Source organism: Rattus norvegicus, chromosome 7, assembly GCF_036323735.1.
Source record: "Rattus norvegicus strain BN/NHsdMcwi chromosome 7, GRCr8, whole genome shotgun sequence".
Lineage (NCBI taxonomy): Eukaryota > Metazoa > Chordata > Mammalia > Rodentia > Muridae > Rattus > Rattus norvegicus.
In genome coordinates this window covers 132,659,775-132,674,404 of record NC_086025.1, presented here as the reverse complement: position 1 = coordinate 132,674,404, position 14,630 = coordinate 132,659,775, and the positions used below count along the sequence as shown (strand labels likewise).

Sequence of the window (14,630 nt, the reverse complement as noted above, 5' to 3'; positions counted from 1 at the left end):
ACGCCCCAATCTGTCCACATCCACTTCCTTTGCCGGCTCAGCAAATGCAGAGGCGATTAAGAAGTTAATTAGCAGGCAGCGGGGAAGGGGATGGGGACCCATCCTTGCACTCCTTCACCCCTCTGTGCCCCCACCCATGACCATCCCTTCTCCCCCTGCTGGCTTGGTGTTCTGGTCCAGATGCTCCTCTTGCCTGCTTCCACTGTCACCCTCTCCAACTCATGCTCTGCTCCCTTCTGACCCCATTCCTCTCCTCTCCTCATCCAAGTCACCACATTCTTTGTTGTCAAGGCTCACTCTTCCTCCTCCCATTCTCCTCTCCTCTCCTCTCCTCTCCTTTCTTCTTCCAACTTCCTGGTTCCTGTCCTGTTCGTACTTGGATCTGTTGAATAATAGGCCCCACATCTGGGACAGGAGTCAGCAGCTTCATGGTTGCCCGCCAGGTCCCCGTGTCTGCCCCTATAGTCCTGGAGCACCCTTGTCTGGCCCTTCTGACTCCTGGCTCTCTGGTCTGCTCAAGGACTCTTGTTTGTGCTGGTGTATGGGGCAGGGTAGGACATGGGACAGGGCAGGACATGGGACAGGGCAGGACATGGGGCAGGAGGGACACGGGGCAGGAGGTGGTGGTGATTTCCCCCACGCTCTTGCCCCTATCCGTGCAGCCACAGCTAACTGAACCTTTCTTTTCCCCTTCCTCCCTCCAAACTGGGGTGGTAGCCAGAAGATGAGCACCTCCCTGCCACACATTCTGACTTGTGTGTCAGCAATGCCATTTTTGGATGTCACAGTTTTTCAAGGGAAAGATCATTAAGGAGGAGGGGGCAAGATAGAGATTAAAAGGGCAGATGCTTGGAGAAGAACCTGGTAGGTAAGGAGAGCTAGAGACATTGAGCAGGGGCAGCGATCCCTGAATAGGAAAGTCTGGGTCTTTGAGCAGTGAGAGATGGAGGGAAACAGAAGGTCCTTGGTGCCAGGGGCTTTTCTTACCCCTAGAAACTTCCCTGGTTTATTTTTTACCCCTATTACCGACTGGTTTTCTCTACATTGGGTACTGTAGCTACTGGGGAACAGGTCCTCTTGTACCTGTTTCTCAAGGGGTGTCCCAGAGGAAGCAGGGGTTGCCTTGATTCCAGAGGAGAGAGTACTCTGGATGAGGTGGGCCTAGGCATGCAAGCTCAAGTCTTTCATTTGTTGGCCTGCAGTAGGGGCACAGTAACCAGGGCATCCCCCTGGGGAGGGAGGGACTGCGTTTCTGACTGTGGGATGCAGAGACCTGGAGTGAACCTGGCCAGTGCAGCTGTCGAAACAGCATTTAAGGAATTGCATAAATGAAGAGCATTCTCCGGGAGTCCTGGCTGGGTTAGGCAGGGTGTGTGTATGTGTGTGTACGTGTATGTGTGTGTGCTCGCACGCGCACGCGCGCCCGGGTGCGTGTTTTCCTTTCCTTCCATCAGTTAGTCCTTAGGGCGCTGGGGTCTCGGAGCTGTTCCTAGCCAGGCACAATCCTCCACCACCTAGCAGGACTTCTCCAGTCCGCTGCCCTTCCCAGCGGGCCCCCCTCCCACCCTAACCGGCGCCTGTGGAAGGCGCAATCTCAGCGCCCAGGGCGGCCAGCGAGCCGGGAGAGGCAGAGGCGGTGAATAATTCATAGGGCTGGGAGGCCCTTATCTCCCCGGCCGGCCCCACCCGGGGGCCCCTGTGCTGGGCTGGCGTCCCTCGGCTCTCTGCTTTATCTCGACGCCCAGCTTGTAATGCAGCCCTCCATATCACAGGCAGAAGGGGAGATTAATTTTCTGGTTTTGCATGGGCGGGGAGGGGGAGAGGGCGAGGGGAGGTGCCGGGGAGCAGAAGCTGGGATCTTTCCGATTTCAGACTCCAGCGGCTTAATCCTCTCCCAGGCCTGCAGGAGCCGGAGGAAGAGGGTGTTGCAAGCCAAATTTCATCATCATCGGTGGCAGCCCCAACAGAGGGAGGAGGAGGCGAGGGGCAAACAGACGGCAGAGGCAGCAGCGCTGGCGCAGAAAAGAGGAGCTGTTTGGAAACAGGGTGTAGGGTGGCCCTCTCAGTCTCGTCACGCATAAGGCTGGCTTGTGGCGAGCTGGAACTCTCTGCCCACGTGGAACACGCGTGGGCACACGTATGTGACATCTAGAACTTGGGGGCACTGGGCATATACCTCTTTGGAAGTTGACAGCGTCCTGATTTCTGCCTTGTCTAGCATCGGTCTTGAAAAAGAGTCTAAAGAACGTTGACTGACTGGGGAATGTTGATGGTCTGAGCAGACAGTGCCACATGCTCTTAGAATCTGGCTCTGCCAGCTCCTTGCCATCTGCCCCGTGGGCCCTGGCACGTGCCCACTTCTGGTTCCTTTCATTTTGGGGTTTTTTTACGGTCTGCATAGGACAGCGAGGTTTTCTGCTATATCTGCTTATGTGGCATAACTACCCAGAGCTGGAGGAACCCACCACCTGTTAGTTGAGCACCCATTCCATGTAGGGGCGTGGTCAGGCAGCTTTGTGCTTCCCACAATCGGAAGTGAGCCCTGTCTTCGCGGAGCTAACCACCTAGGAGAGATGACTGATACCTGGGGTAGCTGATTCGTTGAAAGACAGAGTGTGATGCTAGGAAAAACCACCCCGGGGGAGGAGAGCTGGTGAGAACCAGGGAAGCTTTCTAGCATGTAGTGTTTGAGATGTGCTTTTATTATTGGTGTGAACTGATAACAAGATAGAGGCAAGGCATTTTAGTCTGGGAAAAAAAATGATGACGGGGGATGTGAGGGTGAAGACACGGTAGTTTTGTCTGTTTAGTGGGGTCAAGTGGAGGAACTTAGATCAACCTTGGGGTGCAGGGTAGCCATTGATGGGTTTTGAGCAGGAAGTGGCATCGTCAAAATGGTACCCGTGGGAAGGTAAAGAGAGCCAACAACATTGAACATTTGTGTGCTGGGCATTTACTAAATGTTATGGAAGAGATTATCTCGTTAAACCCTAGACATTTTATACTCGACCTGAGCCAAACGGCTGAGAAGCGATGTTATCTCACTGTATATAGATGAGAAAGCCACAGAGGTGCTGGCGACAGAATGCGAATCAATGGAAGATACAGAGATTGAGGTGATAAATTATTTAATGACTCACGAACTTTCAGGCACGGGGTGGGGGGGAGGGAGAAGACATTTTTGTATTTTGGTGTTCAATGTATTCACCTTTATCCAGTGATTAGCATTTTTCTAAATAGTCTCATACCACTCACAATAAACCAACAACTTCTGCAATTAGCAAATTTCTTTTCTCTAAATATTTAAACATTGATTGCGAATGAAATCAAGCTCCCCATAAATCCATCGGTTTCTCTCGAAAGCCTTAAACATCATTAAAAGCAGACGAAACATCCATTACGACACCAGCGTAGAGCACTTTAAGGTCTTTGTGTGATATTTCCGCTGCTACTCTCTTTGTTCCTACTGTTTTGTTTTGTTTTGCTTTTTTCACCCCCAGACATAGGATTTTCCTATCTTAAACTAGAGAGCAAAGCTTTACCTTCTCCCACAGGCTGACTACTGGAGGCGATTAGGTAGATGGGAGAGAGTTTGGTGGGTGCACAAACCCCAGGGGTGGGGGACCTCTGAGGGATTCTTCTGGGATTCATCATGCATCCCCTTCCCCTGCCTCACCAGGAATCGTTCTTTTTCCAGTCAGGCCAATCACAGGCTTTGATATTTTTGTGTGTGACCCTAATCTTTTGCCCCCAAATGCTTCTGGTCCTGAGGCCTTATCTTTACGGCGCAGCCCACCGGATAGCACTGTTCCGAACGGGGCTGGTCTGGTTAAGCTGAAAGCCCTTGGTCAATTGGTTAACTGGGACTTCAGCCTCCTCCTTCTCGTCAGCTGTTAAGGCCTCCAGCATTGTCAGCCAGGGCGCCGAAGCGAGTTTCTAAGATGAGGTATTAAGGGCTTAAATTAGGGCAGTGGCGATGGAAATTAAAAAAAAAAAAAAGGAGAGGACGGGTTTTTTTAGACGGTGTTTGGAAAGTCCACGGAAGCGAAATTGACTTCTGGTAACCGGAGGATAATATTTGCCTCACGGATTCAACAAAGCACACATGAAGCCTTTTGTACCTTACGAGCACCACTGATTCCTCGCCCCCCCCCTTCTTTTTGTTATCACGGCGCGATTATGAAATGACTAAGAACAAAACCACACAGGGTTTTTTTTTTTTTTTTTTTACAAATGTAGTGAAAGGCAGGTGACACGAGGGGCTTGAAGGACAAGTGGCACTGGGAAAGGTTGGCTGAAGGGACAAAGACGAACCAGGGGTCATAGAAACCAAGGGGGTGGGGACAAGAAACAGTACTGTGTGTTAGGAAGGCCAGGAGAAATGGTCCGGTCTGAAGTAGGTGGGGCAGTGTGGATCTGTCAGGAGACAGGGACGTAGAAGAAGTATAGGGTCTTCTAGGATGTGCTGATGTGGACCATAGAGGAGCTGGGGGCTGAAGCCAGGCACTTGGGACCTGAGAAGACACAGACAGGAAGGTGAGGGTGGCTCTTGGTCCCTCGGATGCACAGGACCAAGGATCCCTTTGTGACCAGGTTGACTCTTCTTGGTGAACGGAAACCGTGCCATATGGTCCTCGCTCTTCTGGCACAACCACCGCCTCCCGCTCAATCCCCAGCCTTTGCCGAGACTCCGAGAAGCGGTATTGCAGGAGCTTAGGACCAGCAGGAACTTACCCAGACGTGGCGCCGCCAAACGGTTTTGATACCAGATTTTGGGATGCGGAAGCAGGAGGATCACGGGCTTAAGGTTAGCCTAGGATACGAAGGGAATTTAAAATGCAATACCCTGTCTCGAAGAACCAAGTGCTGGGCCCGCTGCTCAGGGCTAGGGCACTTGCTTGCATGGCCACCACCCTAGGTTTGACCCCCAGCACTGGAAAAACCAAACCAAGCCAGACAAGTACTGAGGGTGAGCACGGAAGTCACAGGCTTGGAGCCACAAAGTTCCTCCCCCGATCTTCTTTTACCTGTCACTCAACGTGGAGATCCTACTGCACAAGGACTCAGTCACCTAGCTGTCTGAAAACCCCCTCCTATGTGAGGAGCATGTTTCTGTTTGTCAGGCTTTAAAATGCTGGGATCGGGGTGGTAGTCCTGGATGGGTTTAGTGCTGAGGCTTTGACAGAGATGAGTCCACTCATGTATGGGCTTATCCAGGAACAGGGTGGTATTGGGGTGTTTAAAGTAATAGGAGGTAGAAGTGGGAAGAGATTAGAGGCCCAGCCTATGACTCTCTTGGGTTCAGGGTTAAAGCCTGTGGGAAGATGGAGAAAGGGAATACAGTGATGGGGTGGGGTACGTCTACAGGGATATGATTGCCAGACACAGACCAAGGGTGTGAAGATTCCGTGTAGGGTAGGGAGGAGACCATCGAACTGGAAGGAGCCACAAATAGGCCTTAAGTGCAGCATCCCTCCCTCTGTCCTGGGCCTCTGGCCATGTTACCCTCCTCCCTCTGTCTGCTGGTGGTAATTACTCTCCATTTGGTCATTACTTAGCTCACTAATTGCCTGAAGGAGACGAGAAGCCTAGAGTAGAGGGCATTGGCAGGAGGAGTAATGGATTAGATGGACTCTTGGGGAATGGAATGGACCCTAGTGTGGCATGGGCTAGAGGACCGTACAGCCTGCTCAGATCCAGTTTGGAAGAACATTTTTCAACTGTAATATGGACACCAGTATAGACACCCTGCCAACCCCAGTACAATCAATACCAATGGCTCCATTTTCCTTCGGGTCATGGCCATCACAATTACCACTATGGTAGGCATCCTCTAACATGGCTCCCAGTGACCGCTACAATCCTGTCCCTTTGGGTATGGGCTGTAATTAGCAACTCACTTCTACTTAAAGTACTTGTACATTTATTTATTTGTTTATTTATTGTGTGTGTGTGTGTGTGTGTGTGTGTGTGTGTGTGTGTGGTGTGTGATCAGGAACTAGTACTCCCATCTTCCTATAGATTCTAGGGCTCAAACTCAGGTTGTCAAGCCCTTTGCCCTCTTAGCCAACATCTCTATTTTTTTTTTCTTTTTTTTTTCTTTTGGAGCTGGGGACTGAACCCAGGGCCTTGCGCTTCCTAGGCAAGCGCTCTACCACTGAGCTAAATCCCCAACCCCAGCCAACATCTCTATTAAACCCCATCCAGCGACCTGACTTTAAGGTTAAACTACACTGACTATGGTAGTGCATGCTGGTACTAGCACTGTGGAAACGGAGGCAGAAGGTTCAGGAGTTCAAAGCCAGCTCCCGCTGCACAGAGACTCTGAAGCTAGCCCAGGCCACATAAGATCCCGTCTCAAACAGATGGATAGACAAACAGACTAGTCTCCCAAACCACCGAGGCCTCCATTTTGGTAGCTCTTGTGCTGGCATTGAGGAGAAACAGCTACCCTGACAGCAAGCAGTGTCCCTGGAGGGGCTCCCATGGAGGGCAGCCCCAGGCCTTCTCCCCCTCAGGTCCTAAAGGCTAAGAGAACCTGAATACTAATTGTGTTCATGAGTCAGGTGCAGACAACCACCCAGTGGAGGCAATAACAGATGAAACTGTAGCCCCCTGCGGTCACCTTCAGAGCTGACTTGTGAGAGACATTGTTGACTTAGGCCATCCAAACCCTGGCCTGTGGAAACAGAGATGGTGACTCTCTTATTGTCTTGAGCAGCTGGGTTCTAAGTGACATCTCTCATACAGTGCTAGACATCCAGTACTGTTACCCCCTTCAATTCATGTCACTTAACAGCACAAAAACCCTCACTACCAGCCCCAAAAACCTTTCTAGGACCCAGTAACTGCCGGGTCCTCCTTATGGCCCAGGGGTGGGAGATGTGTTCAGCTGTCAGTTGGGGACTGTCATTGAGGAGTCAGGTCACCTTCCTTAAACACGGGTGGTGGGCTAGAGAGATGGCTCAGTGGTTAAAGGCACTGACTGCTTTTCCAGAGGTCCTGAGTTCAAATCCCAGCAAGCACATGGGGGCTCAGATGGTGCGTCAGAGCAGAGGTCACAGAGGGGTACTACTCACTGGCTTGCTTCGCCTGGCTTGTTTCTTATAGCACTGAGCAGCAGGGTTCTGTATATTCTATAGAATTTATAGCCTCAGGATGGCACCACACACAGGGGACTGGGCCCTCCCCCGTCAATCACTAATTAAGAAAAATGCCTGACAGGCCTGCCTGCAGTCTAATCTTATGGAGGCATATTTTTCTTCGTTGAGGCTCCCTCCTCTTAGATGGCTTGAGCTTGTGTTAAGTTGCCAGGACAGGGTGGTGGGGAAGGCCTCACGGAGGAGGAACTCCACGAAGGCCTTTACCCAGTCCTTTAAGGATCAGTGAGATCAACCACAGGAGAAGCGGGGCGGGGCGCGCCAGTGTCCGTGAAGCTTCAGGGGAAAACTGAATGGAGGGGAAGGGTATGCAAGGGACCTGTGAGAAATGTGGCTGCAGCACAAATCGGGTCGTGAAGAAGCAGCACTTAAAAGCTTGTGCAAGACTTTGGGCTTTCCAAAGCCCCCTGTGCCGCTCTTGAGAGCCAGCTCTTTCGTGGGGGAGAGAGCTGTGGACGTGGCCAGTGACGGAGCACTTGCCTAGTATGCGTGAAGTCTTCCACTCATTCTCCAGCATGGAACTGGGGTGTGGGCAGCAAAAATCGGCTCAGTTTTCCAGCTCTGCCGTGGAGGACAGGCCTGTACAGAGGCCCAAGCACTCAGTGGAGGCCGCGTGGGGTGATGGGATCAGGCCACTCAGCCTTGGGTTGTCCCAGTTGGTAACAATAGACCCACATAGGGTTAGCCTCGTGTCAATTTAATCTCTTCTCGGGCCATTGTGCTGTCTGGATATCTTCTGAGAAATTCTAAATGGAACCTGGCTCACGGTAGCCTGATAAGAAGTTCTGATCCGGGGCTGGGGATTTAGCTCAGTGGTAGAGCCCTTACCTAGGGGCCCTGGGTTCGGTCCCCTGCTCCGAAAAAAAGAACCAAAAAAAAAAAAAAAAAAAAGAAGTTCTGATCCTGGCCATCCCCTTTTATCCCAGCACTTGGGAGGCAGAGGCAGGCCAGCTTGGACTACAGAGTGAGTTCTAGGACAGCCAGGGCTACACAAAGAAATTCTTGTTTTTGAAAGCACAAACAAACAAAAATCGTGATCTTTGGGGTTGGAGAGATAGTTCAGCTCAGTGGTTAGGAGCACTGACTGCCCTTCCAGAGGTCCTGAGTTCAAATCCCAGCAACCACATGTTGGCTCACAACCATCTGTAATGGTATCTGATGCCCTCTTCTGGTGTGTCTGAGGACAGCTACAGTGTAGTTATATATATAGTAAATAAGTCTTTAAAAATTGAAGGAAAAGAAAGATCTTGATCCTGTTCCCTAAGCCCCAGCACTTCCTCTGTCGCTGGAGGCTGGGTGGAAGTTGCTTCATTCTGGATGAGTCAGGATGACTCCAGAAGGTGTTAGTCTTCTGTGGACAGGTGAGCTGGGTAAACCAGGAAGCGGACGTACGTGACCAGATCCCGCTTTCTCTGGAATATCCTTCAGGGTCTGTGACAGGCACTCTCTCAGCATAGGGCTGGTTGACAGAGAAAAGGCCAAATTGCGGTGTCTGTTCCTCAGAGACTATGTCACCCAGGAGCTTAGGCCAGAATCAGGGATTCTAGGACTGGAAGAGCCCCCTGGAGGCTTTGTGGTATCCAGCCATCCTCAGCCTTTCATGGCACCTTCTACAGACTTCCACCCAAGCTCACCCTGGTCCTTATTTTCTTTAGTCCCATTTCACAGATGAGCCAGTGAAAGATGAGAGTGAGGGTGGAGGCAGCAAGCAGTTTCGCTGACCCCAGGTCTCTGGAGGACAAAGGTCATCTCTTTTTCTTCCACTTACGTGGTCCCATGATTTAAAGAGGCCCAGTACTGTCCCGGGCTGAGAGACAACTGGAGGTTGGAACCCCAGCCTCCCCTCCATCCCCTAGAGCTGTGTTCTTTCTGCTCCACCACCCTGTACCAGGTAGAACTGCTTTGGGGAAACAAGTTTGGCAAAGGAGAGAAGAAAGGAGGGGCTGGCGGGAGGAGGAGGGAGCTGGGACCCTGCGGGTAACTGCAGAGAACAGGTCGATATAAAGAGATGGGCGAATTAGGACGCCGGGGTCCCCAGCTGGCTGGGGCTGGGACCAGCCCCTCACACAGTCAGGCCCAGGCCTGAGGCTGCAGGCTGCCAGTGTTCTATAAGGACCCCTGGAGAGCCCGAAATCAAACATTCCTCCTCCCCTGCTCAGACAGCCTTATTGCGGTTGACAGTAAATGTATTGCTGTAATCTTTTCTCATTTTGCCAGGACCAGCTCCATTCTGACCTCCCTCCCAGCCTTGATGGCTTCACGGAGGTGGGAGGGTGGAGGCTGGAACTGACAGAAAGAGGTGGGAGGGTGGGGAGGGTGAGGCTGTCAGTGGGGTAGCTGCAGTGATCCCAGACTTGACATGGCCTTCTCTCTAAGGTGCTGAACGTTCCTAGATGCATGGGGGGTGGGGGTCCCTAGGAAAAGCCTGTCCCTTAACCCAAGGGTCTCTCCCTGTGAGTGAGCGGTAGGTAGTGAGGAAGCAAAGCATGAGACTGCAGGGCTGTAGACCTCTGCAGAGCACTGTGAGTGTGTGTGTGTATGTGTGTGTGTATGTGTGTGTGTATGTGTGTGGTGTATGTGTGTGGTGTATGTGTGTGTGTGTGTGTGTGTGTGTGTGTGTGTGTGCGTGTGTATTTAAGGGATGGTTTTCCTGCCTACCTGTCTGTGCCACTGCCCTCCGCTGCTCAGAGAATCAGAGAAGCTTGGCCACATATATGTATTGTTGCTCCTTTGGCTGTCTCTCCTGGTCTCTGCTGAGAAGCCCTTAGCTGGCAAAATACAGTGAGGCATTCAGATGTGTGGATCAGATGTGCAGGAGGATAGGACAAACAGACAGAGAGCAGAAAGCCTGGGGGATAAAGATGGTATTTGAAGCCCTGATAAAGGGAGGCAGAGGCAGAGGCAGAGGCAGAGGCAGAGGCAGAGGCAGAGGCAGAGGCAGAGGCAGAGGCAGAGGCAGAGGCAGAGGCAGAGGCAGAGGCAGAGGCAGAGGCAGAGGCAGGGGCAGAGGGGCAGAGGGGCAGAGACAGAGAGAGGCAGAGGCAGAGGCAGGGGCAGAGGGGCAGAGACAGAGAGAGGCAGAGGCAGAGGCAGAGGCAGAGGCAGAGGCAGAGGCAGAGGCAGAGGGGCAGAGGGGCAGAGACAGAGAGAGGCAGAGGCAGAGGCAGAGGCAGGTGGATTTATTTGAGTTCAAGGTCAGCCTAGTCTGCAGAGTAAGTTCCAGTTCAGCCAGGAGCACACAGTAAAAAATCCCAACAAATAACATTTGAAACGTAAATAAAGAAAATATCCAATAAAAGAAAAAAAAGAAAAACCCCAACAAAATAAAACAACAAAACCCCCAAGGCGTGGGGGCTAGACAGAGAGACTGTGAGAAGACATTTGTAGCTCAGAAGAACCAGAGATGGGGTTGCTGGTGCTGTGTGAGACAGGAAGAGCAGGTGAACGAGATGTGGTCCTAGATGATGTGTGGTAGCAACTCCAGGGCAGAGAGGGGCGAGCCAAGTCAAATGCTCTGCTGGAGAAGTTGGGGGTGGAGTGGTTGGGGACTGGAGGTCTAGAGTTTTCATTTGTTTTGCTAAAATTAATCCTGAGCTTGCGCGTGTACATGTGCATCTGCTTTCTCAGGGAAGTGTAGAGTCCTGTCTATCTCTTCATGGCTTCTTTAGGTTGAAATGGGTCATGTTTTGCATTTCTGTTAGTTCATTGAAATAGGTAGGGCCTCAGCTTCTGTGGGGTAGGATGTGTATAAACAGACAGACACCAAATTCTCTCTTTAAAGTCCTCTGGCCCCTTCCAACAGAAACCCTTGACGGACTGGCTGGACTGGATCCAAACCTGTAGAGTTCGGCAGAGAACAGCGAGGGGGTGGGTCCCTCTGGCTATAAGATGCTTCCTATAGCCAGGCAAGCATGCTATCCACCTGGAGATTTCCCTGCCTTGTTACACAGTGTTCAGCGTCCCATCCTTCCTTTTCTCTCTCTCCTCTCAGATCTGTCCCCTCCCACCCCGCTGCATACACCTTCTTTCTGTTATATAGTTCTGGCTGCCCTGAACTGAATCAGGCTTGCCTCGAACTCAGAGGTTCACCTGCCTTTGCCTGGTGAGTGCTGGGATTAAAGGCTATCATACCATGCTTCTCTGTTCCTCATTGTTTTGTGCTTCTCAGTATCCTATCTGAAGATAGCCGAGATGGAATTTGAGAGACTCTGTGTTTCTGCAGTCTGATCAGACAAAGAAAGATATGGAGATACAAAGTAATAAGTAGCCCAGCTGGGCTGTAGCTCATTCCTTACAATGCTTCTTTGACAGAGGCCCCGGGGTGGGGAGGGTGGGGGGTAAGGAGGGGTGTGGGGATGAGGGGTGGATTAGGGGGTGTGTGTCCATGCCCAGAAAGGCATAAGATGGGGTGTGGTAAATCCTTGGCTTCCTGGTAAGTTCAAGGGCAACCTGAACTATGTGAAAGTTCGTCAAACCAAACCAAAACACCAACTAATATTCTTGGAGCACAGTGCATGACTAGCTCTGTACTGAGTTTTGTAAACAGCTTGATCTCATTCCTCCACCAGCCTTTATCATTTATTGATACCATCACACTTATTTAACAGTCAGGGAACCCCAGGAAGCACATCAACTAGTTTGACCTGGTATTAAGGTGTCTCACGTGGCTCTGTGAAAATCATTTCCAGTCTTGTCCCCAGACTTCCAGGGGCCTTGCCCCTCAGACGCACTGCTTGGATTTTCTCTCCACATGTCTGCCTGCTTCACTTTCTACCTTAGGGTTGGAGTCTGCCCATGCTTTGGTCATCAGTCTTAGAGCATCTGCCTTTAAATCGCCGGCCCAGAACAGAGTCCTCAGTCTGGTGCTGTTTGACCCCAGGTCACCTTACATGTGCAAGGTGAACCCCTTCCTGGGGCAGGAGAGCTCACAGATGAGCTGGGTGGGGGTAGTGCTGAGACCCTTGAGTGGAGGTTCAATTTGTATTTCTAGAAAGAGGCTGAGAGCAATGAGAAGGAACTGGAAGACACAGCCGGGTGGGGCAGTCGAGGTGAAAAGACAAAAGCGCTCAGTGAGTCAGGTGACAGCGCCTCTGTCTGGATCTCTGGCTCCTGGCAAGGAAGGGTTCAGGCAGGGCGGGACCGGGCTGCGGGGCAAGGGTGATAGCGCTCGTGCTCCAGCGAGAATGACTCGCCCCACACACTGAAGCCCTTTTACAGACTTAGCCACCCACCACCCTCATCCGGGCGCTCGAAACCACTGCGTCTCCAGAGGTCGGACATCGAAGAACCAGGTTAAAAGCCAGCGCCTCCCGTAAGTGGCAGAACTAGGATCGAACTCTAGGCTTCCTGGAACTGGAGCCTTTGCTTTTTCCCCGTTCAAGTGGATCCCAGCAGGCTCCCTACGCACAAAACTAAGTTTGGAGGCAAAAGGATTTTAACACCTCTAACCCCACTCTGTACCCGCAAGCGCGCGCGCGCACACACACACACACACACGCACACGCACACGCACACATTCACTCAGCATTTTTTCTCACCAGTCTGGTGCAGCAGACAAAAGGGGCTGAGTGAGATGGTGCTTGGCTCCTGGGTTCGGATGAGGTGTAGGAGGACAGTGTCTCCATACCGCTCCTGCTCCTTCACCCCCCAACCCCGCCTTCCCTCCCGGCCAGCATCATTTGGAACGTGTAGATTGGGTGGTGGGGTGGAATACTGCCACCATCTGGTAGAGTTCAACTCACCTGCACTTGGATGACTTTATTGGGGTTGCCTACCATGCCAAATGTAGCAGTGAATCAAAGGCGTCCTGCTGCGGTTCTCCTGAAGCCGATGGACTGGCCATTTTACTGAGCATTTACTTTGTACTGGGACATGTGCTTAGTTTTTTTTTTTTACAAGGACCTCTGAGTATTCCTCTGAAAGACCTCAAGAGACAGACATTGTTTCCACTTCTAGGTGTCTGAGCCAAAGCACAGTTAGCACGTGGGAGGCTGGACAGAAGTAACTAGAAGAATCAGAAAAAGATAAGGTAACTCCCACGGGGTGGGGAGTGGGGTGGAAGGGGAGCTAGTGTTTATAGCAAAACCACAGAGACAGGCAGCATAGACTCCTTTGAAGAAAGCAGTTAAAAAAAAAATTCAAGCTGCCCAAAGGACAGATAAAACTTAGTCAGATGGAGGTGAGGGAAGGGGCTGGAAGAGTGTCTGGGGCAGATGGGACTGCAAGAGTAAAGCTCTGGATGCTAGGTGTCACTTGGTGCACTTCAGGACCTGTAAACAAGATGGAGGGCAGTTAGGGAGCAGGGAAGCACAGGTTAGGGGAGCCATTAAGGACCCCATCTTTTTTTTAAGGAGGGGAGGTGAAGTGATTAATGGTTTTCAGCAAGGAAAAGCCACGGTTAGAGCTGCTTTTTTGTTTGTTTGTTTGTTTGTTTGGTCTGGAGCTAAAGTAGCAGAGGCTGGTCTTGATCTCTCAGCCTCCACTCCTTAAGTGCTGGCGATTATGGGTGTGTGCCACCACACCCACACAGAACTGCCTTTTAAAATACCAACTGTTGTAAAGAGCTCAAGGGCACAGCTCCCCTGGTGGTTTGAGAACTGAGGCAGACTAGGCTGGCCTTGAGTTTACAGACATCTGCCTGCCTCTGCTGTGCTGGGCTTAAAGGCATATGCCTGGCTCACCCTTTCTAGTAAGCTCTAGCCAGCCAGTATTTTGTCAAATTGCAGGTAGCCACACCTTCCAGTAATTAGTAAATTCAGGAAGGAAGGGACTCCAACACAGAGAAATAACAACAACAACAAAAGAACAGAAACATCGGGAGTACACTAATAGATTAAGATGAATGGTTGTATATTGAGTGCATTTCTGATGTTGGGCCCAGATCTTTAAAAGTTTCAAAGCCTCTGTACCAATACAATGCCAAATTTTAAGTGCCATTTATTAAATGGAATTATAACACTTCATTCTGCACTTCTATTTGTTTTCTTGAGCTGTCTCACCCATTCATAGCTACTGGAAAGCAGAGACCACATGATCTGTATTTTTTTCTGATCTCTAGCAGAGTGCTTGCTATGAAGTTGGCATACTTACTGTGCATCAAATAGAAGTCTGAATGGATGCGTGAGTGAATGGGGGGGATAATTATAGCTCAGTAAATATGGTTAAAATGATTGTTGCTCTGTCTCCTTCTGGAATTCTTCCTATTCTACAGTGAGACCCGAAACTATTCGGTTATTAGTTTCCAAGAGTCCTATTTGTCTGCCTGGGGAAACATGGAGGCAAGAATAATATGCAATTAGTCAACAGGTCATTAGAATAATTGCAAGAAAGGGAGCCGTAGCCGGAGCCTGGAGCGGGAGTCCTACACAGGCCATGAAACACCCACTACTCCCGCAAAAGTGTGCCCACAGTCAAAATGGCCGTCTTTCGGCGTCTCGCTAATGTAATGCGCACGCTCTTCCCGTTTTGCGC

At 51.0% G+C, this 14,630-nt stretch overlaps 1 long non-coding RNA gene across 1 annotated transcript; it reads right to left on the bottom strand.

Moving 5' to 3' along the window:
- Positions 1-4,204: 4,204 nt before the first annotated feature.
- LOC134479572 (uncharacterized) lies at positions 4,205-14,560 on the bottom strand. Its single transcript, XR_010053091.1, has 2 exons — positions 12,698-14,560; positions 4,205-4,514 (listed from the first exon to the last, which is right to left on the bottom strand). It is a non-coding gene; the product is annotated as an uncharacterized LOC134479572 (long non-coding RNA).
- Positions 14,561-14,630: the final 70 nt, after the last annotated feature.